The 26,588-nt window shown below is 35.7% G+C and overlaps 1 protein-coding gene across 6 annotated transcripts in view; it reads right to left on the reverse strand.

The window, feature by feature from the left end:
• Positions 1–26,588, reverse strand: part of Rbms1 (RNA binding motif single stranded interacting protein 1) — a 217,164-nt gene that overhangs the window by 126,082 nt on the left and 64,494 nt on the right. Inside the window, exon 1 of one of the 6 annotated variants that reach the window (XM_021265725.2) lies at positions 6,195–6,687. The exons of the other annotated variants lie outside the window; for them this stretch is intronic. The gene's annotated coding sequence lies outside the window, so the exon portion shown is untranslated. Of the gene's footprint in view, positions 1–6,194; positions 6,688–26,588 lie in introns of those variants that run through there. 6 annotated transcript variants of the gene reach the window in all.

Consider the following 26,588-nt stretch of genomic DNA (forward strand, 5'->3'; position numbering starts at 1 on the left):
CTGTTCCATGGTGAATATTACAGAGAATTATCATCGCCGTCAATATTGCAGAGCTCTTCCTTGGCTAGTAGACTCTAGCAGCTTCCCGGACTGCCCATCTGCTACAATAATGAAAAATCCTAACTTGTTTGAAACATGAAGGGACTCAACTTCTGGGCGTCATAAGGAAAATAGTATCCTCTATGAACATCAAATTTCTAGCAAAGTTGTACCCATTTAAGGGTTTGTCTAGCAACAAGAAATTTAAAAATCGATGCCAGGGATCCTGCTAGTGACTTAGTGGGCTGCTTCCATGCTCTCGACATTGTCCAGCTAAAGTTGTAAGAATTAGCAAATCTTGCCTATTAAAAACAACCATACACTCAAAATACACATATAATTTCTAATTCATTTCACTTTTTTAAAAAGCAGCAAAAGAACTTATTCTGGGCATAATACTCCATCCACAACGAGCAAGAAAGAATTTGGTAGATAAAAGTCACAGTAAAATGTCCATCCCTTGAAGTGATTTAATGGTGGGTGTGATGACAGAAGGCTGTGATCTGGGAGGAGTAAAATTGCAGGTTTGACCCCAACTTGCACAGTTTAGCAAAAGCATATTTCAAAATAAAAAAATAAAATGGGCTGGGTACTCAGCTCAGTGAGATTTAATCCCTGGTACCACAATCAATTGATAAAGTGATTATCAAATAGCACAGCTAGCCAATATACATACATGTCAGTACTATTTTCTGGTACTCTGCACTTACAATTTTTTTTGCTGCCTCTTTGCTGTCTTCTCTCACTAGGACCCTTTCTGCAATCATTTAAGCACAGGTATAAAATAGAAGGTTTAACTTAGAACTCTTAAAGGCAAAGGTGCCTTTTCCTGAGAACTTACTGCTCAAGACTCCAGCAATTCAGAACATTCAGCTACAGAAAAAAGTCCATGCTCAACCTCAGTTGTCATGACTGGTGTCTTAAGAAACCACAATCTAAACCACAGAAGAACAGGATAGATTAATTTTTTATGTCTCTACTCTAAAGTCTTAGTACTTGCACTATTATATTCCAAAATGTACTATTCCAGAATGCTGACACTTGACTGGATAACCTACAGTAGTTTTATAAGAATAAGAAAAAATTTTAAATGATAATAAAATTTAAATTAGAATAATAAAAGAATCCTAAGGCTAAATACACTAAAATATACTAAGGATACTAAAAGAACATAAAAGGTCATTATCTTTAAGACCAAAAAGGATATCTAAAAATCAGCATATAGTATGTTGTATAATAGCAAATGGCACAGAAGGAGAGAATACAGGGCATGTATTCTTAAAAAAAACAAAACAAAACAAAAAAAAACTATGCCCACCAAGGTTCAAAAGTTCCAAACTTGTGTAGGGTGTACAATCCTAACTAAATAAACCATTATAAGACAGGAAAAGATTGATTGTGCACACTCAAAAAAATGTAAAATGCAATTACATCATTCAGACCCAAAGAACCCAACGTAAGGGAAACAGAAATATCTATATCTATATAGGTAGGTAGGTAGATAGATAGATAGATAGAGATATGTATCATACATATCAATTATAGTCATTCAAAAAATGCTTAGTGCTAAGTGTGACTATAAGGATCAATACTAGCAAACTTCATCTGGAAAAGTGAACTGACCTTTGAAACAAATATGTTTTTTTAAAAAAGAAAGTAAAGAAACAGTTCAGAGAGACTGCAAGTTGTCATAAGAATAAGGGCTTTGGAACTGTGGTGATGCACATCCTCTCTGAAGGGAAACTGAGACTTTGCTGCCTGTGTGGTCATACAGCATCCTCCCGGAATCCCTCAGCAGGGTCAGGTAAAGCTGACCCTAAGGGCAGCCAATCCACGGACTGGTCAATGACCTGTGACCTGGCTAGGGTTGAAAAAATGAGTAGGACCAATCCTATTCTCACCCTTGTGAATTTGATTCAGAAAACTAGGAAAGTTGAACCAGTTAGTAAAGGGGCAGAAACTACAGGAATGCAAGGGGGTAACATTGAGGCCACAACAAGCCAAAACCATATACAAGCCAAGGTTATGAGGAAGCAGAAACTATGAGTAAACAGGAAGCTGAGTGGCAGCAGAGCCAGAAGCGGGTGAGCACTTGGCTGTGAGATGCTGGAGGAAGAGGTAGTCCCCGGAGCTCCTTTTCAGACTTGAAACAGCTCTTAAAATACCATGCATATACATAACCCCGCCCCTCACACACACACTCAGATAGCTCAAAGGAATCTGGACTTCGCAAGCCAAAGAACAAAATTAAAACAACCCAGTAGGTTTGGTTCCACATTTCAGCTTCCCACTTATGAGCCTCATAGTTTGGGCAAGTTTGTTGACTTCTCTGGGTCCAAGATTGTCTTCACAGGGTTGTCTTAAGTACAGTACACCAAAAACAGTACCAAACTCAATAACTGGCCGCTGTTATTGTTTTCGAGGCTTTTATAGTGTTGCTTGCAGATTTAAGTGGGTGTGCTGTGTAAATATCTGATGCTTATCATAAGTCCGGCTGACCATCCAAGAATAGAAACAAGAAACAACAGCAAATGAAAAGAGCAAATGTAGGTAAGGGGAAGCCACTTCTAATATCTATTAATGGCTGAATGAACATGCTTTCTAAGACTGTGTGTACTACAGATTTAACTTTAAAAGGTTAAAAAAAAGTCTGGCACAGGGTCTGTTTCAAGGGCTTCAGCATACTGAAGTTTTTCTTCATTTATTGTTCAGTTTTCTTTAAAGAAACTATGTGTTGGAGCAGGGCCATTTCTGTGTGAATGGGAAGACTGTGAGCAGTGTCAGAGATCATACTCTGTGAGACAAGAATAGTAAGGATGGAGCAACCAGTACATGCAGAAGCCTGCAATCTAGTAGGGGAGATGAGACTTACAGGCAATAATGCCTTCTATGACTTAAAAGATCTTGTGCAACTGGAATTTGGAAGCCAGAGCTACAGGGTATTTATTGCACAGAAACAATTCAAAAATGAAACTTTCATTTTTAAATCTTTCACATCTTATTTCACTTTCACAACCACAGTATAACTGTGGAAGGGTCATTCATTAAATTCATTGTGGAGATGGGGGAGACAAGTTAAGGGTGACTGATCTACCCACAGAGCTAGTAAGTAAAAGCAAACCAACTTTAAAATCTTGAACTACCCAGGGTTAAAACATTCACTTAGTCCTGTACATCCTCAACTCTAATGCTGTATCTCAGAAAAGCCTTATTGATAATGCTGTAATTCTCAGGGGAGTGTGAGTACTTGTCACCTATGTCACCCAAGTTGTTGTACACCAATCATGCCAGGCATTAAAGTGGTAAGTGGCTGGCAAGTGGATTAGCCAGTAACGTGCTATGGGAGTTCATAGGGTGGAGAGATTGAGGGGGACAGGCTGGTTTGTTAGAGTAATGTACAGAAAGAAGCTCTGTGCAAATAACTAGAAAAACAGAACTAGACAAAGGAGACTAGTATAAAAAAAAGATGAGATTTGTGACAATCCAGCTGAAATCATTGCTAATAGATAAAAAGTTTGTGAAAGGGGAAGATGAAGAAGAATTTAAAACCTAGGAGAGTCTTTCTCTAATAAACCTTAATACACATATTACTCAGCCCCTAACAAGAGGGGAACATTTGGGTGAAATTACTAAAATGTAAGTATAGTGGTGGAGCTAAGTTTTGAAGGAGAAGATGTCCAATGAGATAAAAATAGAATATCTTTATCAAGAAAAGAAGACCTGTAGCAGGTTCTGTCCTTCCTAAAGCAAGTCAGACATTGTTTACTTGGGTCAAATTGCAAGAAGAAAAGAATTAAGAGGAAATATTCATTTAACATTATTTCAAATTACAACCTTTAATGCACAAAATATAGCAGCACAGTACTGGTTAGTGTAAGTAGGTCACACTAAAATACTATTCACATTTTATAGTCTCTATGTTTAAAAGCTCACAAAACCTCTGGTTCCCAGCAAAACAAAAAAGAAAAAAATGTGACATAAGCAAAATTTTAAATTTCTTTTCTTTCTTGGTACAAAATAGGGTTGATAAAATGCCTATTTCTAAAGTAGCGACCATATTTTCTATTTATTATTTTGTTTTTTAAAAAATATGCAATTCTTACTCCAGACTTAAAGACCCCCTAGACACATAAAAATCACATCTATATAAAAATGAAACAACTATAATAAAATAAAACTATAACTGTAATCCTAGAATGTATACAGGATGACAAAAACATAGCCATATTCTGATGAGTCTGACCAGAAGCCATGTTCTGATGATTCGTAAATTTATCCTGATGAGCAAAACAGAAAAAACAAATTTTGCTCCGCTGCTGTTTCTCTGCATAGACTAATAACAATAGTAGTCATTTATTGGATATTCTATATTCCAGGCATTTTCTAAATGTGTTACACACACACACACACACACACACACACACACGAGAATGACTACCACATTTCAGTAATGAGGAAACGGGCCCAGAGTTTTAAGTAAGCTGCCCAGGTTCACAGATCTGATACAAGTAGATCTGGTATTTGAACTCAGGTCTCTCTAACTCCAAAGTCTTCTCCCTACATTAATATTAATGGTGGTTATTATTACTATTAGCTATGATGAAGTCCAAGCTGCACTACAATGCTACAGCTCCCAGACAACCACATAATCACAAGGGGAAACAACCAATTCCCTAAGTGGAGTGTATTGCTAAGCTATGATGTCCACTAGGTTAGGTGTATGAAATGCATTTCAACTTATGATATCTTCAGGTTACAATGGCTTATGAGGACATAACCCTGCCATAATTTGAGGAGCATCTGTATATTGAGTTTCTATTCAGTTGACTCTGAGGGCAAACTTCCCACTATTAGAATATATACTGAATAGTAAAGATAAATATTTTGGCCCTAATCTAGTGCCTAAATCTCACTTAATTAATGGTTGCTAAGGAACACTCCTTTCTTGCCAGCAGTTTCATTTTCTGTGATAGTTGGTAGGATAAAGTTGAGAGGCACAGAGAGCTATCTTCTAGATGCTAAGATGGTATTTCGCTGAAAGGTATTTCCAGAAATCTGAACTGGAACTGAGAACATATTTTTCCACAAAAAAATAATGGGAGACCATATTAGAGATTAATTTCATTATGGGATTCATAAGTGCTTATAGGTTAACTAAAATTGAACTCATCATTTAGGACATTTCTTTCTATGGAAAAACACGTCAAATTCAAAACACACGAAGTTTTTTGGACGTAATTAGTTATTACTGTGTTCTTGCAAATAGTTAAAAATTCAAAGCCCACTTGAAATTTTGGCATAAGAATTCTCTAAAAGATAAATTTCCCTTTCCATATTTTTCTATCAAAATAGGTACATGGCTTATTCTTTTCAGAAAATAGTAAAGAAAAGTTATGTGAGTTAAAAGTTCAAGGTTTTTATACTGCAATGAATTTGTACTTGTAGATCAAATTCTATAGAAAAATAAAGCCAACTATTTAGGAAACCAGGACAAAGAAAAGTTCCTTTCTTGTGGAACAAAGAAAAGTTCTTTGTTGTGGATTGTTAAATTACCCAGATGGATGTCTCAATCCTTTATATGCTTTGTGGAAATCCTGTATTGCCTACAGGCAAGTCTATAAAAATATAAGGGCTTATTTCCAGGCTACATTTTAGATAATTCAAGAAAGTTTCCAAGAATTATAATAAATCTTACAAGAAAGAAACTTATGAAAGGAAGACATTTACTAGGTAATCTTTGAGATTGTTTACCTAAAGAGCTGGAAGTAACATAATCCTTTATGTGTGTGACCGAACTCAAGGTTAAGAGCTGAGGAAAGGAAGGGACTGGTGTGGTGGGAAAAATACTAATCATATCCACCTCTTGACCTGAGAAGAGACAGAAAGTACTTAGGAAATAAACAGAATTTTGAGCCAAAATCATGAAATCATGGAAACAAAATTAATCTGAACCTGGAATGACCATCTCCTTTCCATGAGTATAATTCAACTGTATGAATGACAACATTGACAGTATCCAGCAGACTGTACCTGGGACAAACAAAACTCTCAAATAATCTAAGAATGGCAAAATGTTATTATCATATGCTCCTGAATGTCTGTGGTGGATCCATAACACAAGTTAACACAGAAGGAAAAAAAAAATCAACACTTACTTTTCTCCTCAGTTGCTAAGATCACTGTAGCAGTTAGGGTGGAGTTTCAACTCCACTGGCTTTGGGATTGGCCAGGGGAATTGGTGGAGTATGCTTCTAGGTGTGTCTGGATGGGTCATGAAGGCCAGGCCTTCGAGTCTGTGTCTGGTCTCTCATTCCTTTGGTTCTGGCACTGTTCCCCTGCTCTGCTTCCTGGTCACCCTGAGCTAAGCAGCATTGCTTAGCTTTCAGCCATGATGTCTCTGTCTTGGAGTCACCTGGTCATGACTGAAACCCAAAATAAATTAAACCTCTCCTCCTTTAAGTTGTGAGTGTTGAATATTGTGTCTCACCGAAAGACAATCACCATTCAATCATGTCTTTTTCACCTGAAGAGCATCCTAGAATAATTAATGACATCCTTTATGTAAATGAGAAGGCTGAAAAAGCTTTTCGTTCTGCACAGAATTATAAAGCTAAAACATGAACATACAGAATTACAAATATGTTTCTATTTGGTGGAATATGTATGAAGGCAAACTTTTCAACATTAGGATACACAGTGTAATGAAATAGGATACCTTAGGAACTTATAAAACTCCCCCATTCTAAGAGTTCTTAAGAGTGACTAATTTTGGGTTATCTAATACACTTAACACATGGAGCAAACTGATGACAGACCTGCGGCAAATTGATACTCCCCAGGCAGAGAGAAGTCAAATGAGGAAATTCTGGTGTTGTCACGGAACTATGACTGATCATGACATCAGCAATTCCTAATTCCAAACTGTAAAGAACACTTCCAGGCACTGACATCATATTAAACATATTCCTCAGAATACCCTTCCTTTACCTCCCAATTTAATATTTGATCTAGAGGCAAATATAATGTAATATAACGAAATCATTGCCAAAACCTGTTAGATTTTTCTAAGTTAGGAAAAGTGCCAAAAGGAAGAAAGTGGATAACTTTTGAAGACAATTAAGTTCATATATATTATATATATATGGAGAGAGTATGAAGAATGTAAATATTCACAGAGATTCAGAGAGAGATGTATATATCTAGTGTGAAGAACATAAATATTCACAGATACAGGCATAATAATTGTATAAAATGTTACCATTTATAAAATGCTTTAATGTGCATTATCTCAAAGTCCAAAGAAGGAGGTAGGGCAAGTATCTCCTACCCCATTTTATTTTGAACAAGTAGATAGTCTCTAGTAGGTTAGGCAACTTGCCATAGATCACAAGGTCAAAATTATAGAACTTTAGGGTTGGAAAGAATTATTAAGGGCTAATCCCTGTGCCTGTGTCTGGCATACAATAATCTTTCAACAAATATTTCAATAATTGAATGAATGCTACTGTTTCTCCTTGTACATCTTGCTCAATAGCAAATTCATTCCATGTGGCCATATTTAGCTTTACCTATTAAAAAAAAAGTCCTCTGTTAACCAGGCTTAAAATCTGAAATCATCTACCAGAGTTCTACCCCAGGAGTAGAATCTATGTCTTCTGTAGATTATAGGTACTTTTCTTAGTGTTCTACACTACAATAAATAAAGAGGTTCAGTCTCTTTTTTGAATCTTAACAATCTTATATTGTTTAAATAGTCAGTTAATCTCTAATGATTTAATCTACAGTCTTGCATATAGTGGGTTTTGCTGAAGGCATGAGTAGTAAGGCAAGATAGCTTTCTTACACACTCAGACAAATGGCAGAAATGATTTTCACTCTTTTTGCTGAACTATGAACACTTGTTACAAAGAGCTGAATGTAAAAGTGGTGACCAAATCTTTAAAAATATTTTACAGATTGTATTACACATTGTAAATTTGCACACTAATTTTTAGATCACTTGGGATCATAAGAAGAATTGCATGTGTATATGACTTAATTAAGGAAACGGGATTCCATGACAGAATGGTTTCTCTTGGCCTCAACTGTTATTGTTAACATAAATCTTCTTACTTTACTTTTTGGGTAAAGGAGAAGTGGCCTCCTCATCTCTCTGCAACCAGTGTTCTGCAAATATTTGGATATGAGTTGTATGTCATGCGATCTAAGACTCTGCTGCTTGTAAACTGCCTGAAGAACTCAGATGCTAACAGTAAAACAAGTAGACAGTGATTATAAGACATCACAAATCATAGATACATACCAATTTCCAAGATGTTGAAGTGTGAAAAGGCAAGTTTTAGAATCTATGAAGTATGGCAAACAGGTGCATGAATACAGAGTATGCAAATACACATACATGTTCTTTTCATTCACAACTTCAAACTCTGGAAATATATTTTGTCAAGCACTCATTTTTAATTTTCCTAAGAAAACAACAGTAAGTGGTTATAAGTAAATGACTCAAACATTCAGTTTTTCCAAGGAGATCTGGCAGCAGTGGGCACGGTCTCCAGGAATCAGAATGAGAAATTTTCCCCTAATCACACAAAGGAGCAAGCTGAGCTGTGGTTTCCCTTCTCAGCCATCTCCCTACAGTTACACGCAGCAACACCTGTAGTGTTTTATATGCACAGTGCATTTATATAATAAAGACTAAAGGGACATGAACCTAAGTCTGTATTTATCAGACTACTACAAACTTCTTCTTTTTAGTGCTTTGAAAGTTGTCAGTTGCAAACAATGTGAGAATCAATCAATGTCTATCTCCCTGTCCCTATCCTCATCCCTCTTCCTCTCCCTCTCCCTCCTCCTCCCCCTGTCCATCTCTATATCTCTATCATTAACCAGTACTGTTCTTGTAGTCTATAAGACTGTAAGTCTTACAGACTTCCATCCTTTTAGAGGACTTTATGGACCAGTCCTCGGTCTTCCTAGTGCTTCAGATGGGAAGAGTAATGTTTGCATAGATCACATAAATTAGACAAAAAGATGTGTATCTGAAATGGTTATCACAATCCCTAAAATTGGTAGGAGTTACAAAATGAATCAAAAGCAATCACTTAACAGATAAGATGACCTACTTATAGAAACTGACATGAATGATTCACACTTGTAGCAACAACGACTAGTATCTGATAATTCGTGTTTATTCAGGAATTGACTAGTCACTTTGCAGCTCCTCCTCTTCTTCAGGTATTGTCACTGATGTGACAATAAAACTGACATAAAAAAGTGAAAGAAATTGGTCAATTTATTTAGACTCTAGGTTGATTAAATTGAAGCTTAGGGATTATCTATGAATTTCATGTAGCTGTAATATTTCCTCTGTTATAAAGGAACATCACTGGTCTCACCTTAAAAATCATCTTAGTGCCAGGGACTTAGCTCAGTGGCACCATGCCTGCCTTGCAAGCACAAGGTCCTGAGTTTGATCCCCGGTACAGAAAAAAAAAATCATCTTAGAGTAAATATTAGTATATCAAATGAATAATATTTTCCAAGTCCCTAACTCAGGCCCTGGTACAGAAGTATTTAAATATTTGTTAATTAATATATAAATGGGTGAAAATATTTACAAAATGTATGCAAGTCCTATTCAAATAAGTGTTATTATTCCACAAAAATAAAAGTAGCTTATGAGTGATATACCTGTTAATTGGTATTAAGAGGAAAATTCCAATTCAAGCTCTATAAATCATGATCTCAAGTGATATAAAAATATATTCCAATTTAGAAGTTCTTAGAATTCATGTAAACTATTTACCATGACCATTCTTGGGCTACAAAATGTTTTTCTTTTGTTTCTACATCTGCCTGCATCTTTTATTTATAAAATAAAATGATGATTAGTAGATTTTAAAATATTAGCTGAACAAGCTCTGGTAATTGAAAATTATATTGGTTATTTTATTCTATCATATAAGATTTTAATTTCTATCAATAAATAAAAATAGACAAATTGTTGATAACCATTGAAGCTATTCTTTCTACTCTGGTGTATGAAAACTTCCATAAGGTATTTTTAGTTGGTATCAGTCTTGTGAGGCTCACTCTCAGGGGATTCCAGACAATCAAGGCAAATTGATCCCTGGTGGGACAAACACCTAGGCAGTGACTACAAAGCTGATTATGAGTTGTTGTGTTTTTTTAAACTACTTCATCTGTGCATTATACTCTCATGAATTTCTCCTAGCAAAGAAAAAAAGAAAAAAGCCACTTTAAAAAGTTGAGACATGAGAGAACAATCTGGAGAGCGCAAAGGTGACAGTGAATCAGTAGGAAGTGCTGCAAGTCTAAGTGATTAGACAGAGAAGTTTCAGCTAATTTCTATACTTAATAGTGAAAATGCACTGTTCCTAAATTTGCAGCCCCTCTATAGTGCTGCCTCTTTTTTTTCTATCTCTTATCCATTAGATTCCTCAAGCTATAACTGCCAGACTTTCATCTGACTTTCCCTTGGATCTATCCTTATTTATCTGTTGTATGCCTTACATCTGAAATAACTTTTTTGATGTCCTCTTTGGCCATATCACTCCCATAAAACCCCCACATCAAATACAAATTTCTGAATGACACTTGTAAAGCTCTCCACTTTCTAACTCCTTTGCCGCTTTACCTCTATTCCAGCTACTATTTGTGTTTTGGCTGCCCATAAACTCACTCTATTCTGGCTGTGAGTTTTGCCAGGAAACAGCCTCTGTTTTTCCATCAGCCAAACCTTACTCCTCTCTCCCTCTGTTTACTCTGTTGAAATCACAGCTCATGGTCTGCTCCCTCTGAGTTTTTTCAGCTCTCTATTTTCTACTATCTCTTGCTTTATTTTCTAAGGACGTTTTAATGTCTAAGTTAGGCCACTTTTCTATCTTTACATTATAAACTCCTCCACCAAAGAAACCATGGCCAAAAGTTAACACGTACTCTCCACTCTTTATTAAAAGACATCAGCAACTGCTTATTGACCTGGCTCCACCATAAATTAGAAGTTCTCGGCTTCCTTTCCAGTCCAGCACACCTGAGGACTTCTACACACTCCACTAGTCACTGCAGCTCATTTCCACATGATTTGGACCCAAAAATGTGAGGAAACACACCCCCACTCTTACCTGAAAATAGTTCTTATAAAGAATGAACCAAAAAGTGGTTACAGGAACCGAGACAAGATAAGCATTTAACTTCAGTGCCTTATATATTCTATCTATCTATCTATCTATCTATCATCTATCTATCTATCTACCCACCCATGCATCCATCTGTTTTCATCTATCTGTATTTATTTACCCATCCATATCAATCCATATGCATGTATGTATGAATGTATGTGTGTATGTAGCTAAGCTAGCTTTGCTACTAAAAAGCTTTACTGTAAGGTACATAAAAATTATAGCCTCTTGACCTAAGAAGGTTTGGAAATGACTAAATGTTTTCTCAGTTAAGCATTTATTTATTAAAACCCAAGACTAACTGAAGCAGCCAAGAATTACTTTCCCCTGATGACATGACTTCCCTTGAAACTCTGGTGGTTGATTCTTTCCCTCTTCCTTGTTCCTCTTCAATGCAAAAAAGCACAGCCCTGAAATCTTCTCCATCTCATTCCATCACCTACAAATTGCCACTGCTGTTCGGAGCATGGAGTGGTGCACAAAGCATTGTCTTTCTGTAAAAGCCCCCGTGATCAAAAGGCAATTCTACGATTTGCTAAGTTAACAACCTTCATCTAAACCCACTGTTTAATTATAAAATAGGGAAAGCTATCTCCTTACAGCTTTTTCAAGAAGCAAAGAAGATACTTCAGTTTGTTAAATTAGAAAAATTAGTTATCATCACTCATCTATCTCCAGCAAATGCCTTTCTTCTTCAGATAAATTCAGCCCATAACCAAGACCTTTCCTTGAGTTATATTATTGCATTATCTAAAACACCAGTTAGTTCCACATCAAGAAAACCTACACATCCCTTCTCCTTCAATGACTGATAACACTGTCATCAAATTGTGAACTTCCTATTCTTTCATCTATTCTGCACTCTAATTAATAAAAATTATAGTATGAGAAAACAAGTGAGTGCTTAGTATGTTCCAGATATTGCTATAAGGTTTTACAAGCATTATTTCACCATTCTTCACACCATACTACCAACCTTCCCATTGCCCCTTCCAGAGGAAGGAATTTAAGCTTCTCCTTTATTCTCTTTACTCTCCTACCCTTCTAGTCTGTGAGTTCACATCCTCACCATTAGGACCACCAACCTACCCCCTCCTTCACCACATGCCACCTAACCAACCTAAATTCATTAAGTCAGCCAATTCAAATTTGTTATTTCTAGTGCCCAGTATTCACAGCCCTATTATCCTGTCTTTCACAATAACATTTTTGACCTGGAGTTTCTATCCATCCTACTGAGTTGCTGACAACCTCCCAGGAAAATCCTAACAACTCTCATTGGGTTCACTAAAAATTCATTTAATTTTAGTTATACCTTCAGTGCTGTAAAACATTTATTTTACTCCTTTACAAGTGGCCCCCATCCCTTCCCACGTACAATAATTCCAATTCCAATTCTTTCCCTCAAACTCTCAACCCCACTTTTCACTGCCAAATAATAAAACAGAGAGCATTTTATATTATGTACATGGAATGTCTTCAAGTCAAAAATATCTCTCTGTAGTTTTCCATATCTTCTTGATACTCTTATCAAGAGTAGATGTTCTTAGTTCTCTTTAAGGTATTCTTACTTGCATCTTTGATTTTAAATTAATTTACCCAGAACTCTCCCTTACCCCCTGCCCTCACCCAACTCAACTTCTGTCGAGTTGCTTGTTTGCTTTCAATTTTTCTTGGCTACTTAATAATTTTTTACTGTAAAGATACATTTCCTTTTGGAAATAAGAACACAAGTCTTCTCTATTCTAATATATATATATTATATATATATATATATCTCCAGCTCTTCTATTTTTATTTTGAGACAGGGACTCACTGAGTTACCCAAGTTGGCCTTTAACTTGTGATCCTCCTGCCTCAGCCTCTGAATGAGTTGGGCTTACAGGCATGCACCAACCACAGCAGGCATTACCAGACCTCTAAGTTCATTCACAGACCACTCAGCAGTGGAGATGTGTTCATCTTCACCCCTCCATTCTAATTAGACTACTGTAATCTGGCTTCTGATCTCACCATTCAACCACAATGCCTGTCACTCCCCATCCAAAATTACGTAGTTCTACATCAGCCTCAGCCTCCTACATTTGTGGAACGCCAAGCTGTCTCTTTTGGTTGTCTTCCTTCATCCTCTCTATTCTCTGTTCCAGATTTGTTTCCATAACTGATTTAACCCACAATCAGTGCTTCAGAAATCACCACTGAACAGAAGAATCCCTTGGGCTTCCAGCCATGGCTCTTCCGCTGGGACTGAAACCCACCATGGATCATACTTTCCTGTGCCCCTGTGTCCCCTGGTCAGCATTCACTCCCCATCCTCCTTCTCTAATGGCCCCACTACAATCTACTGATATGATTTTTTAAAACAGTGTATGTATAAAAGTTTTTTTAAAAATTTACTACAGCAACAGACACACTGTTATTAATCCCCCTCAAAATACTCCCATTCAATTTGAACACACTTATTCAATTGTTCTTGCCACTTTCTGAGGCAATCCTGGAAGTCCTCTTTTGTGTCTTTAAGTGTGCTGGCATGGGTACCTCAATGTCCTGAAGTGATTCAAAACATTGGCTTTCCATGGTCATTTTGACTTTAGAGAAGTTGCATGGTGCCCGGTCCAGTAAATAAGGTGGATGAGGACACCTCAGAATGTTTTCATTTGATAGAAATTGCCATGATGTTTGAGCGATACAGTGTGATAAAAATATATAGTGAATATTTAAATTAAAAACTTGAGTACAGTAAAAGACACAATGCCATTAATTCCCCTCAAAATACTTCCCCTTGCTTCGAGCACACTTATCCTATTGTTCTTGGCAGTGTTTCTTTTACTGTAATAAGTTTTTAAAAATTTAAACATTTGCCATGTTTTTCAACCATCCCTTGTAGTATATGATATCTAGTATGGCCACTTGTATTGTATACTTTGTTTATATCTATCTATCCATTTCACTAGCAGGTCCATTTCACTATCTGTCCATTTCCAGAGCAACGGGTCCATCTCAATGCCTTGTCTACCACTGTAAATCTGAAAAACCACAGTTACTCTAAATGTATTATTGACTTATGGGTCCAAGAAAAAAAAAAGTACATCTCATAAAATGAAGTAGAAAATTTTCCTCACCCTCCTATAGTACTCTTACTATTTTGTTTTCACACAGAAAGCCTTCAGAGTCTGAGAAGCACTTGTTCTCTAATGAGTGAAAATACTCTTAAATGCATTTGGGAATGCTGATTACTTCCAAAGTACAGGGGAAATAAAAGCCCCATTAACAGGCAATTTTTGGATATTGTTGCTCTAAGAGGGGTAGATAAGCAACTAAATTTTAAATTGCTTTTCAGAGTCTTCTTCAACTTAACTTTTAGTTGAAAACTTTTACATGAAAACAAAATCACCCATTTTGTGTATAATTATGTGTACTGTCTCTTCATTCATAAATGGCTAAGCATGTGGCAGTAGCTAGGAAAGATTTTACAGAACTGTGCCTGTTAATCTTCCTTGTCAACCTGACTGAATTAGGAGACTCTTGGAAAGGTGATTGGATTATGGGGGTGCTACACTCCTCAGTGGATTCATCCACCACAGACTGAAACCTCTGAAACTGTGAGCCAAATAAACCATTTCTGCCTTTAATCTGTGTATATCTGCCATTTTGTCCCAGGTGTGGGGAAGCTGCCAAATACAAAATGAACTTCAGCACCTCTATTCCACATTTTAAAAAAGAAAAGAAAAGAAGAAAGCAAAGGAATTCAGAATTGAGAACTTTTCCCTGGTGTTTATGTATATATCTTGATTAACTAAATGGCAACAGATGAAAAGCAATAGGAAGGTGGGGAATTTTTAACAACAAACCAAAAGAATGGTTGCCTTAAGATACTCAAGTATTGATATACTATTCACAGACAAATTATTAAGATCTGAAAGTCAAACAAAAGTAGTCTTCAGGTCTTACTGGAGACCTTAATTTTGCCTCCTGAGTGGAATATGGCCAACACAACAACTGCTTCACTTCTTGGCATCTTGATGTTAAATTATTACTGCCATTCCGCACAGTACAGCTATTTAAGTGAAGCAGAATGAAGTGCAATACTATTTTTTAATGAGACAGCCTGGACTCTCATGTTTAAATGTATACACTTCTTCAATGCCTCTCTAAACACTGATTTTTTTTTTAACCCAAAGAGGTTATTAGGTCTCTTAAATTTTTCAGAGTATCTTTTCTTCTCCAGCTACCTTTCAGTTATTTTATATCATGTAAATACAATATAAAATGCTTACTTTAAAAAAATCCCTAACAATGTTCTTCATCTATGCATTCAATCTCTGTTGACAGGAAGCCTACTGTCCTCTAACAGTTGGGTCCTAAGCATAAAGAGAGGGAGGTCATGGGTACCTGAGGGGGCATGAATAAAATGATGTTGGGAGGAAGGAAAACCAGGAGACATGGAATTATCAATGGTAACAGTGACACAGGATTTTCAACAGCACTGGGACTCAGGAGGAGAGAATGAGAAGATAGAGATCCTAAAAACTAAAAGAGTTAGACTCGGAAACCAGCTAAAGAACAACTGAATGAAGAAATGGGAGAAGTTCAAGATGAAAAATTAAAAATTCTTGTTTTCAAAACTGTGTCTTTCCCACACCTGTCTGGCAAGAGCAAAGTCTTGAGTTTCATCCCTGGTACTGAAAAACCAAAACAAAATTTAAAAACTGTGTCTTAAATTGAGAACAATTATCCAGTTGATCTCTATAAGGGTCTCCATAAGAGACTTATGGTCTCTGTCAATTCTGAGATCTGGGAAGACAGCATTATCTATATTCTGCTGAGGTCTGATTTTGTAACTCAGATTTTTATTCAAATATATATATATGGACTGAACCTAGGGCCTTTAGGGCACTGAGCTAGATCCCTAGCCTTTTTAAATATTTTATTTCTTTTTTTTTTTTTTTTTGAGACAAAGTCTCACTAAGTCTCTAAATTTCCAGGCTGGGCTTGAACTTTGAATCTCCTCCCTTAGCCTCCCAGAGGCTGAACTGAAAGTTCCCTTACATATTCTTAGAATAATCCCATCTCATTATTTAATGCAAACAGTGGTGGGTCTCTATTACTTGCAGTCAAAAGTATATTGCTAAACAAATACAAAATTGCGTGAGAAACTGCTTCTTGTAGGTCAGCACTTAGCAATAGCAAGTCATTTTAACAGGGAAATAATTTAATCTCAGACAGCACCACCAGCCTATTTAAAGAGAGTTATTAGATTATTTCTTTTAAAACATTATTTTAAAAATTGAAGTACTTTCACCTACATGTTTGGCAGGCACTATATTCATTTTAGCATCCCAATTAAAATGCCTTGAAAAAATAAAAGCTCATATGCAATCTGAGCTGCTTCAAATTCTTAAAAAGGAATGGCAAGATAGATACTCCTTGCTCCTCCCAAGCATAAAACTTAACTATTCCTCATCAAGTTTAAAATATACCTTTAATAGTTGTATACTTAAATGTTTCTAAAATAAACTATCATTTGATATATATGAGTTAATGTTAATTGTGGCAGATTCCTATAAAAAGTATACAAATGATGTGTTGCTTCAGTCAGTGTTCGGATTCTATATTGGTTTGAAATGTACATGCTTTAAGCCAAAGGAGGTATTTTTCTTGCTATTAGAAGCTAACAGATTTTTGATAATACAGTCTTAAGAACAGTATTTTAGGCAGGAGCACTTCCTATCCAGATTTGTGCTGCCACCTCATTCCGGATGACTTCTAAACAACCTCAGGTCACAGTGGCCTCTCTTCAATTAGTATCTCACTGCTGGACGGAAGGGAGCATGTCAAGAGGAAAAGAATGCAAAAGGACATTATAAACAAAAGTCTTCAAGGCAACTTAGTGGTTTGGTCAAGGAACAAAAAAGAGTCTAGCTTCACTGCTGCCAAAGTAAGGCCAGAAATGGTTCTGATTCCTGCACATTGAGAAGGCTGGAATTTTTATTTATGTTGGTTAATTCTGCCTTAATGTGTTAGACTTTATCTCTATTTCAATCTGATAATCTATGACTGAAAATTATGCATTCCTTGTATAGAGGACGAAAAAATGATCCATAAAGAAAACAGATGGTTTGGTGAAAACTTTTCCATCTAAGGTATTAAGGCTTAGTAATATCCAAGTTATATTAATGCAGTATTTTCCTTCTTTACAATAAAAACAAACATACTTAGAGGAGTTAAAGCCAATAATACCTATCAGAAAGATAATTTAAAACCCATATTAAATACCTAAAAGTGTACTCTTATCTATACAAAATCAACTAATCTTATGAAGCCAGGGGGGAAAAAAAGCATATCTAAATTGAGCTCAATGAATGAATGAATAAAACTGAATCAAAAAATTTTTGCCTGAGAATTAAGAATGACACAACTATTTTAAAATTCAAAAAAGCCTAAATATATAAACATGTATATATTTCTAACTACATGATTATGTGTGCAAAGACAGACATAAACTCCATATGTAATCTCAAGGAATTAAATTTAAAAATATCAAAGAATAAAATGCTTAAAAATAAGACAGTCATAAATATGAATAAGTAATCTTTTAGACTATTCAATCATCAGGTAAAAACACTGACACTGATTAATGATTTCTATGGGGTATTATTTACAAGAAGTCACCTCAGCAGGGTACCTGTGTCCAGTTTCATGATCACATAATACACTCTTCCTACAGAATCATGTTCCAGACAAGTTTGAATGTTAACTTGAATTTTATTTTCTTCGGGAAGTAACTTTTTGTCTAGATTGAATACAGCTGTTTGTACAGACCACTATTCCAAAAACGTTTCTATGAGAACTGGATGAAAACATCATTTTACAAAATGCAAATTCCTTTTCATTATTTTAAATCTGTGCAACTAAAGCTGGAAGAGAATTTCTGTTCTCTGTTAGTTAAATTAGGCTTTTATAAATATTCAAGAGAAAACACACAGGGTGGTTATGAGATGTTTGTAAGACTTTCCATGCACTTTTGTAGACTATGTATTTTAATAACCACATCACCGGTTTGTTTATAACAAATATAGAGCCTCATTCTTTGTTTCAGAAATCAAAGTGATAGTTATACTCCATTTTTTTCTTAAATTTCACTCTCTAATACAATTGGATTTTCTCTCTTTATATTCACAGAAATGTGGCCAGGCAAATAATGTGGGGCGGTCTCAACAGAGGAAATACAGCCAACTAAAAACACCGGATGTAATTGAGACCACAAAAGACACATGCTTAGTTATAAATGTTGAACTAAAAGAAGTATTGGAAAAGAACAAAGTCTAAGTTTTGATTGGATGTTTTAATTGTTTTAGTAAAATTTTACCACTTCATCATTTACTCCCAAACAAAACAAAATCTCTGGGAATTATTTTAATAATCTCAAGTTCCCCTTTCTGGAGAGTTAATGGAAAAAAAAAAAAAAACTATGGATTTTTCCCATCCCTGGCCATATTCCTACTTTTGTGGGTTAGAGAACAGAGAGATATGGGCATCAATTTGCCAGATGGTACAGGATAAGTAAGCTGGTTTAGCTTCCATAAATAGTTGGAAAAGCAGAATTTTCTTAAGAACATCTTTTCTCCCATCCAAGTACCAACCAGGCCCTACCCTGCTTAGCTTCCCAGATCAGATGAGATCAGGTTCATTCAGGGTGGTATGGCTGTAGACAAGAATGTCTTTTCTAATAGCATTACAGAAGAGTCCTCTAAAAAAAAAAAACAGAATAAATGTCTATAAATGGACAGGTATCAGAGTAAGTTAATGAATAGTCTTAACTGTCTTAGGCAGTGTGGTGGGGATAGGAAAGTTAGTTTACAAAGTCTGTAACAGCTGCTCTTCTTTGACCTTTGATGTCATGCTTCCTTTTGTATGGAATGATGATGATAGTTATGATGAATATTGTTTCCTCAACGACTACAAAAAAAATCCAAATTTGAACTTTGAGTAGAAAGCATAAGATCTTGGCACCTCTATTTATTTTATTTTTTTATTATTTTTTAAATTTGGCTATTGGTACTTCCAAACTTCACATTTGACTTGCTACCTATTGGTCTCTATCCAAATATTTTTGCAATTAAATATAGTCAAGTATTCAAAAAGTAATTCTTCAGATAAAAAACTGAAAATTCAGTTTACATTTTTTAACCAGAGATTAGAATATTTTAATTGTCAAAATATAATAATTTAGCCAAGAATGGTGGCACATGCAGATAATTCCAGCACACTGGAGGGTAAATTAGGAGAATCATAAGTTTGAGGCCAACCTGAACTACATGGTGAGACCTTGTCTTAAAAACAAAAACCACACACACACACACACACACACACACACAGCAAATAAATAAAAAGCAGTTAATTTTTATTTAAGATGCTGACTAAAGGGAATAGTTAGCAGTTTTATACTTTTAAAAGAAATCTTTCTTTTGCATGGAATATGATCAATGTTTTTTAGGAAGGTGACCATTTCTCATAAGATATGAAAAAATTATCCGTGAGTCACAGAGAAGAAGGTAAGTACTGTGGTAAGAACCAGGCATTTTTTAAACTGTTCTGTTATACATCAGTCAGCCATCTTACTAATTCAAGCAAGTTCTATGAAAAACAAGTTTTAAAAATTTTTTGCCACTAGAGGGAGTTCAAAATTTCCCTTGTGTCAATATGCATGTAAAGTGAGTTTTACATCTGAAACAACAAAAAGCATGATAGCAGTATATTTCTTTTTCTTATTAATCAGTAAGACTAAATCAAGAATTAGGTTTTTAAGGAAAAAACTAGAATAACCCCTTTAACTAACATAACTACTCTGAATATATGCAGCAGTTGCTATGTACAGCACATAAATATTAAAATTAATTGAAAAATTTAATCTCTTGGAAGCACTGTAGGTTGAATGACTCTAATTGCTTCTTCATTTGGAATGGAATTTTTAATCTTTTAAACTCTCTTTACTAATAATTACGGCAGGATATTTCACAGGTGGTTGCCACAATCCCCCAACTGTGTTTATGCTTTCCAAATGCGACTCCACCCTCCTACATCAAGGCTGGAGCCTCTTCTACCCAGCCTTGAGGATGGAGTGGCCTTGTGATTAGACCAGAGGAATGCTGCCCTGTCGCTGAGTGACTTTCAGATCTGAACCTGAAGACTCTTGCAGCCAAATGCCACGAGAAGTGTGTGTGAGTGTGCTGTCCAGTGAAATCCATAAGGAGAGAAAATGGTGTGCAAAATGAGAAGCCATGTCGAGGAGAAGACAGGCACTTCAACGCACAGACACACAACTATGAGACATGTGAGTGAAGCCATCTTGGCCCAACTGAACTCCCCACTACCTGAAGCTGCATGAGTGACTGGGCCAAAGTCACATGGAGCAGAAGAGCTACCCCACTGTGCAAAGCTCATTGTTTGAAGTTTAAAATGCTTTGTTAGTCAGTAATAGATAATGGAAACAATAGTACTAGGAAATGAATTTGTATGATGCTCCGTATTTTTTAACAGCCCCATTCACATCCACTATTTCCTATACCCTTGTCATATCAGAGGAAACTAGGTCAAGATTAAATATATCCAAGATCTTAGAATGCTTAACAATAACCACAAGATTTACATTTAAAAGAGATATGTCCCTTATAAGTAAATATTATATCTCTAATTATTTTTATGTAGTATAATAATGATAATCAAGTACTGACTAAAATTACTCTTCAGTAACTTTTTTCAATTAAACCTCGCTAACCAAAACAACTATATTCATTTTTGTTGGTTCCATGGATTCAAAAAGTAAAAATAACCTTTCTGGACCTGTGCCTTTTTATTTATGTAGATTTATTCTTTTGTACTGGTGTTTTTAAAATATTAGTCTCAAAGTTCTATGCACAAAGCATTGACATCTTCAAGCAATATCATAAAGTGGATTTTAACATTTGCAATGACCTATAACGATTCTTTCCTTACATGTTTCCACTGGATTGCAAATTTTACAATTTCCCTAATCTGTCTGAGTTTGGGTCAACAAAATAATGATTAGGTTCCTAGAACTGGCCATTTGCAGTTTAATTCCCCTCCTTTCCTCTCCTCCAGGTTTACCTGTGAGATTGTGCATGACTAATATGACATACAGCTCCAGCAAGAGAAAGACATTGGGACTTTTCCTTTGCTAGCTAAGTGTTCTTGGGGCAGAAGTGTATGGCTGAGAGAATTTTCTCAGAATTCATGAATGACCCTGTTTACCTACACAATAGTCTGATAATAAATTTGAGGAAGATGGTTGCTAGAAATAGGTTTTTGGAATAACCTCAGTGGTCCACTTCTGAGACAGAGCAAAATTCAAGCTTTAAAAGGATCTCATTATCTTTTGGCAAAAAGGTTCTAAAGACTTTCTACATCCTCCTTTTCCACAACAGTTTCAATGAGAACAAGGGGTACATATGTAAGTCACTGAAGCTGCAAGCCAGGAATCCACTAGGAGGATGTTAGGATAAATGTAGATTAAGCAAGCCATCTTCTCCTCCATACCTTTCAATAGCTGCTTCTCGATGTTAAAGAATGAAATCCTTGAAACTGCCCACAAATCCCTGCAAGATCTGACTTCTATTTACTTTTTTACCAGCACAATCTTGCACCATTTTCTTCTTTACCCACAGAGGTCCTGCTCCTTACACTTGCAAGGCAACCAATCCAGCCATATGCTTCACACATGCTGTTCCTCTGCAGGAATGTTCTTCCTTTACCTCTTTGCCTAGTTAACACCCAGTTACCCTTCAAGTCTCTCTTCAAGTCTCAGTTTCAATCACTTCTGTTAGAAAATCTTCCCTCCCACCCTTTAGCAAAGGCTAGGGCTTCCTATTATATAATATCTTCTTTTATGGCTTCATCAAGCTGCGATTTAAATTATTATTTAATTAAATTGTTATTTAATGTCCATCCTCACTGCTTTGTTAGAAAAGCTCCTTAAGAGAAGAGGTTCTCACCACGCCTGCCTCGCAAGCCCAAGTGCAAGGTCCTAAATTCAATGCCCAGTACCAGAAAAAAAAAAAAGATAAGAGGTTCTACTTATTTTGTTCATTGTTTTATCACTAGTGTCTTGTAGCAAATAGAGCAGGTGTTCAATGACATTTTTTGAGTATGAATCTATTTTGTTTAATGAATTAAAAGTATATATATGGGGAAGTGGGAGGGGAAGGGGAAAGGAAAGAAGGGAAAGGAAAAATTATGAGAAAAGAAAAAATGGAAACAAAGTCTATGTAAATAGGGAAGGGTGGAGGGGGTGAAGGGTGCATAGGTAATGGGGGAAAACAAAGAACCAAGATACATCATGTACAGGTACAAGCATCCAATGATAAATGTAAATGTATCGTATACCCAAAATGTACCAATAAAAGAATTTAGGCAAAAAAAAAAACAAACAGAAAGTAAACTTTGCTTTAATGTCTATAAAAAATATATATACACACACACATATATATACACATAAATTCATGTATGTACTTTTGAAGATACAAAGAAAGAGATACAAAGAGAGAGCTCCCATAAGAAAGAGATGTGTACAAAATGACACCCTGATCAGTGATATGACAGAGATCTAACTGATGTACACTGAGAGAACAGAGTGAAAGAGCGAGTGCAAATGATGACTGCAGAAAGCTTGTGCAAGAGTCTGAAAGTGCCTGTGTGATGGGCAAGATTTACAAATACATCTTCTGGGTTCCTGGAAACAGTAAAATTCATAGGTATTTGTCACCCTTTCCAACATGTTTCTAGTCTTCACTCTCCTCTTTCATCTGGTATCCAAAAAAATGCCTCCTACTCTCTAGGAAAAGATTATATAATTATACTCTAACAGGTGATAGGTAATGCTTTATTCAAAGAAGCAGCATTTTAAGGATGAACTGTGAGACCTACTGTGTAAAGACTGACTTAATGACTCCTTGGCATCTGTGCAGGAACTCAGATTAGGAAATGCAAACCCACCCTGTTCAAGTAAAGTCCTTCCAGATATGAAATGTCTGGGGGAAGAGACAGAGAATACAGGCTGTGCAGGCAGCCTGGTGACACTGAGTCAGAGGAGTCAGAGCTCTGGGAAAATCTAGGCTTGCCCCCACACTGTAGGAAATCTTTGTATACAGTGGTGTATCACGATACGGTGATTAGGAAACACTGGATACAATCATTTCACTTAATGGTTAGGCATTCTGCACAGATAAATGAAGTAACCTATCCAACTACAAAAAAAAACCAAACAGAATTAGACCTGGGAAATCATCTTAGTGGCCCAATTCTCCAGCAATTCTCATTATGTAGGATCCAAGAAGATGAGCTATAAACTCATCTTTTTTTCTGAGGTCCCTGGCTTTTAGCTAAGGGGCTGATCTCCTGGTTAAGTAGCTACTCTCACTGGTTTTGATGATACTGAAAAATATGCTTAAAACAAGTCTACTTACAGAATTCAAGTTTTCAGCAACAAAACTTCATTTTTACTTTCACAAAATTCCTGAAACTTGGTCCAAGTAGCAAACAGTAAGTGACATTAAGGTATAATTTGGTTTCCTGGCTTTGCATAAATCATGCCAATGTTAAAGTCCAAAAGAGGCTTCCATTCTGGAAGACACATTTGGTAAATCTCATTGCTTTCAAAAATTATTTGATTCTGATCTGAAGAAATGTGGCTTGGCTTTGGATACTGTTCTTTTTCCATACCAGATCTTCACGGTGCTATCTTAAACCCTTTCAGCAACTATTCATCATAAAGTGAATTTTAATTCCCAATTTCTCAACATGAAGCACTATAATTTAAAAGCAGTTTGAAATATCTAGGAGCATGTCTGTGCAACCAGACTGTGCTCCTTAAGTACAGCATTGTGCAATCCTAGTTTACTTTGGTTAAGTGATAAGGACTAGGCTCCTAATCATTTTAATGTTGCATTTTTATGACCCTTTATTTAAAGTCAATATTTTAATTGGCATATATCAAGATCTGAATAGATCTTGGATCAGAAATTTTGTTTAAACTGAGAAAATGGCACCCATGACTTCAAATGATTTTGATATGAGCACAGTAGCCTAATTTATGGTTGTAGTAAAGGAGCTTGTCATAAAGAAATTTTTTAAATCAATGAAACAATACTCAATAGGAAAAATATAGTCACCAGTTTATGAGTTTTAGCTATTACATAATTCTACCCCATTTACAAATAAAAATCTTTAAAACCATCATTTGGACATTATATATGAATTAAAATTTTAAAATCTAACCAACATTAATTCCAACTATTCCAACTATATTAATACCAACTGTTTCATCAGCACAACTAAAAAATCAGGAGTGAATTTAAGTCATGTTTTTCCCCAGTGCTGACCCAAGACATTCAAGCTTGAAAGAAAGAGTCTTTGAGAGAGACAGCAAAAAAGAAAAGCAACAACACACAGATTTGAAAATTGTACTGATGGTGCTATCCTTTAGAATTTTCTGTAATGATGAAAATATTCTACATCTGCACTGCCTGGTGTAGTGGCCACTGGCCACGAGCAGCTTGTAAACATTTGCTATATGGTTAACATGACTGGGAACCGAATTTTAAACTAATTTAAATTTAAATAGTCACAAATAGCTCAAAGATATTGTATTAGGCAGCACAAGCATTAATTAACTGAATCTCTGAAAAATAAAAACCAAACTATTATATATGATCAGTTAAATATGTCAATTACTTTATGGCCAGCAGGAGTCCAGAATTATTTTTATCTCATGATTATCTAGTGATCTTTAAAAATTCTTATTTTCTTTCCAGGTATCAGGGATAGAACTCAGGACCTTGTGCTTGCCAGGCAGATCCAGTGCCATTGAACTACATCCCCAGTCTAAATTCTTACTAAATCAGTTATAAAAGGGAGCTTTGACTACAAATAATAAAACCTCTGCCAAGGAAGGCAAGAAATGGTAAGAATGTTATTTGCCCAAAGGTGGAGCCCAATCTTGAGTCCTTTTGTTGCTCTTCTGCCTATTTCCCAGCTATCCCAGAACTAGACATATAAAGAGGCCTGGTACTTACGCTAAAGCAATTTAGCCTGACCCAGACTTTCTACAGAATCAACAGAACTGAGCAGAACTGAAAAGAAAAGTTTTGTTAATTCTCTCTGAAAATGAAATATTAGAACTCAATCAAACTCTTGAACAATGAACTTAACAGATGTTTACAGTGTTCCACCCCACAAAATCAGAATACACATTCTTTTCAGCTGCACACGGGTTGTTCTCCAAAATAGTCCACATACTCGTTCATAGAGCCTATTTAGGTAACTGCAAAGGAATTGAAGTTATCCCCTGTATATTATCAAAACATACTGTGATGAAATTGGAGATCAATAGCAAAAGAAACCGCAAAAATTTCATACACACATGTGGAAATTGAACAACACACTTCTGAATAACCAATGAAAATGAGTGGGATTATTTTAAAACTATCACTATGCCCTAACTAGATATCCTTCTGGACATACATTCTAAGGAGACTGTGAGACCCTTGGAGGGGAGGTTATCTATCTATCTATCTATCTATCTATCTATCTATCTATCTAGGGCTGGGGTTTTAGCTCAGTGGCACTGTGTCTGCCTCAAATGCATAAGGTCTTGAGTTTGATCCCTGGTACTGGAAAAAAAAAAAGGATATCTATCTATCTATCTATCTATCTATCTATCTATCTATCTATCTATCTACTAATTGGACCCTTTCTTACTTGTTTTGGTATCCCAACACTTTTTTTTATCACCTAGTTATCATACTTTATGTGTAGTACTGATTATCTTTATTCATTTAAACTTCACCTACACTGAGGTAGGTGGAGAAAAAAATTATTCTCTCATTACATAGATTAAAAGAAAGGTTTTAAGCTAAGAAACTTGACAAAGGTGACTGGAACACTGATCTGATTCTTATTCCATGTTTTTCTTCAGAGAATTTAATATACAACAGTCATACAACGTATTTTATTTTACAATTTTTGGATGCAATAAGAACAGCAGATTTTTATATTTGCCAAGCCTTAGAATTAGTCTTTGATTTGGAGGTGGGGATTTTTACATTAGAATCCAGCCTTACTTTTTCTGCCAAGGAAAAGTTATTTATTTATAAGATTAAGTGTGGCTATGAGAAAATGAACCTATACTACTCCCCCAGGAACCAGGAAGAAAAGCAAGAAGAATTATTTACATGGCCAGTTGAAAAAGAATAATGCAAAATCTAGAATTATTTCCAAGTCTATAATGTCAATTTTCTTTGTTCAAATTTGCTAAAAATTATGAATGCATTC

Source organism: Heterocephalus glaber, unplaced genomic scaffold, assembly GCF_053883595.1.
Source record: "Heterocephalus glaber isolate CG9 unplaced genomic scaffold, H.glaber_assembly_v1.0 deba00000347, whole genome shotgun sequence".
In the NCBI taxonomy this organism is placed as follows: Eukaryota; Metazoa; Chordata; class Mammalia; order Rodentia; family Bathyergidae; genus Heterocephalus; species Heterocephalus glaber.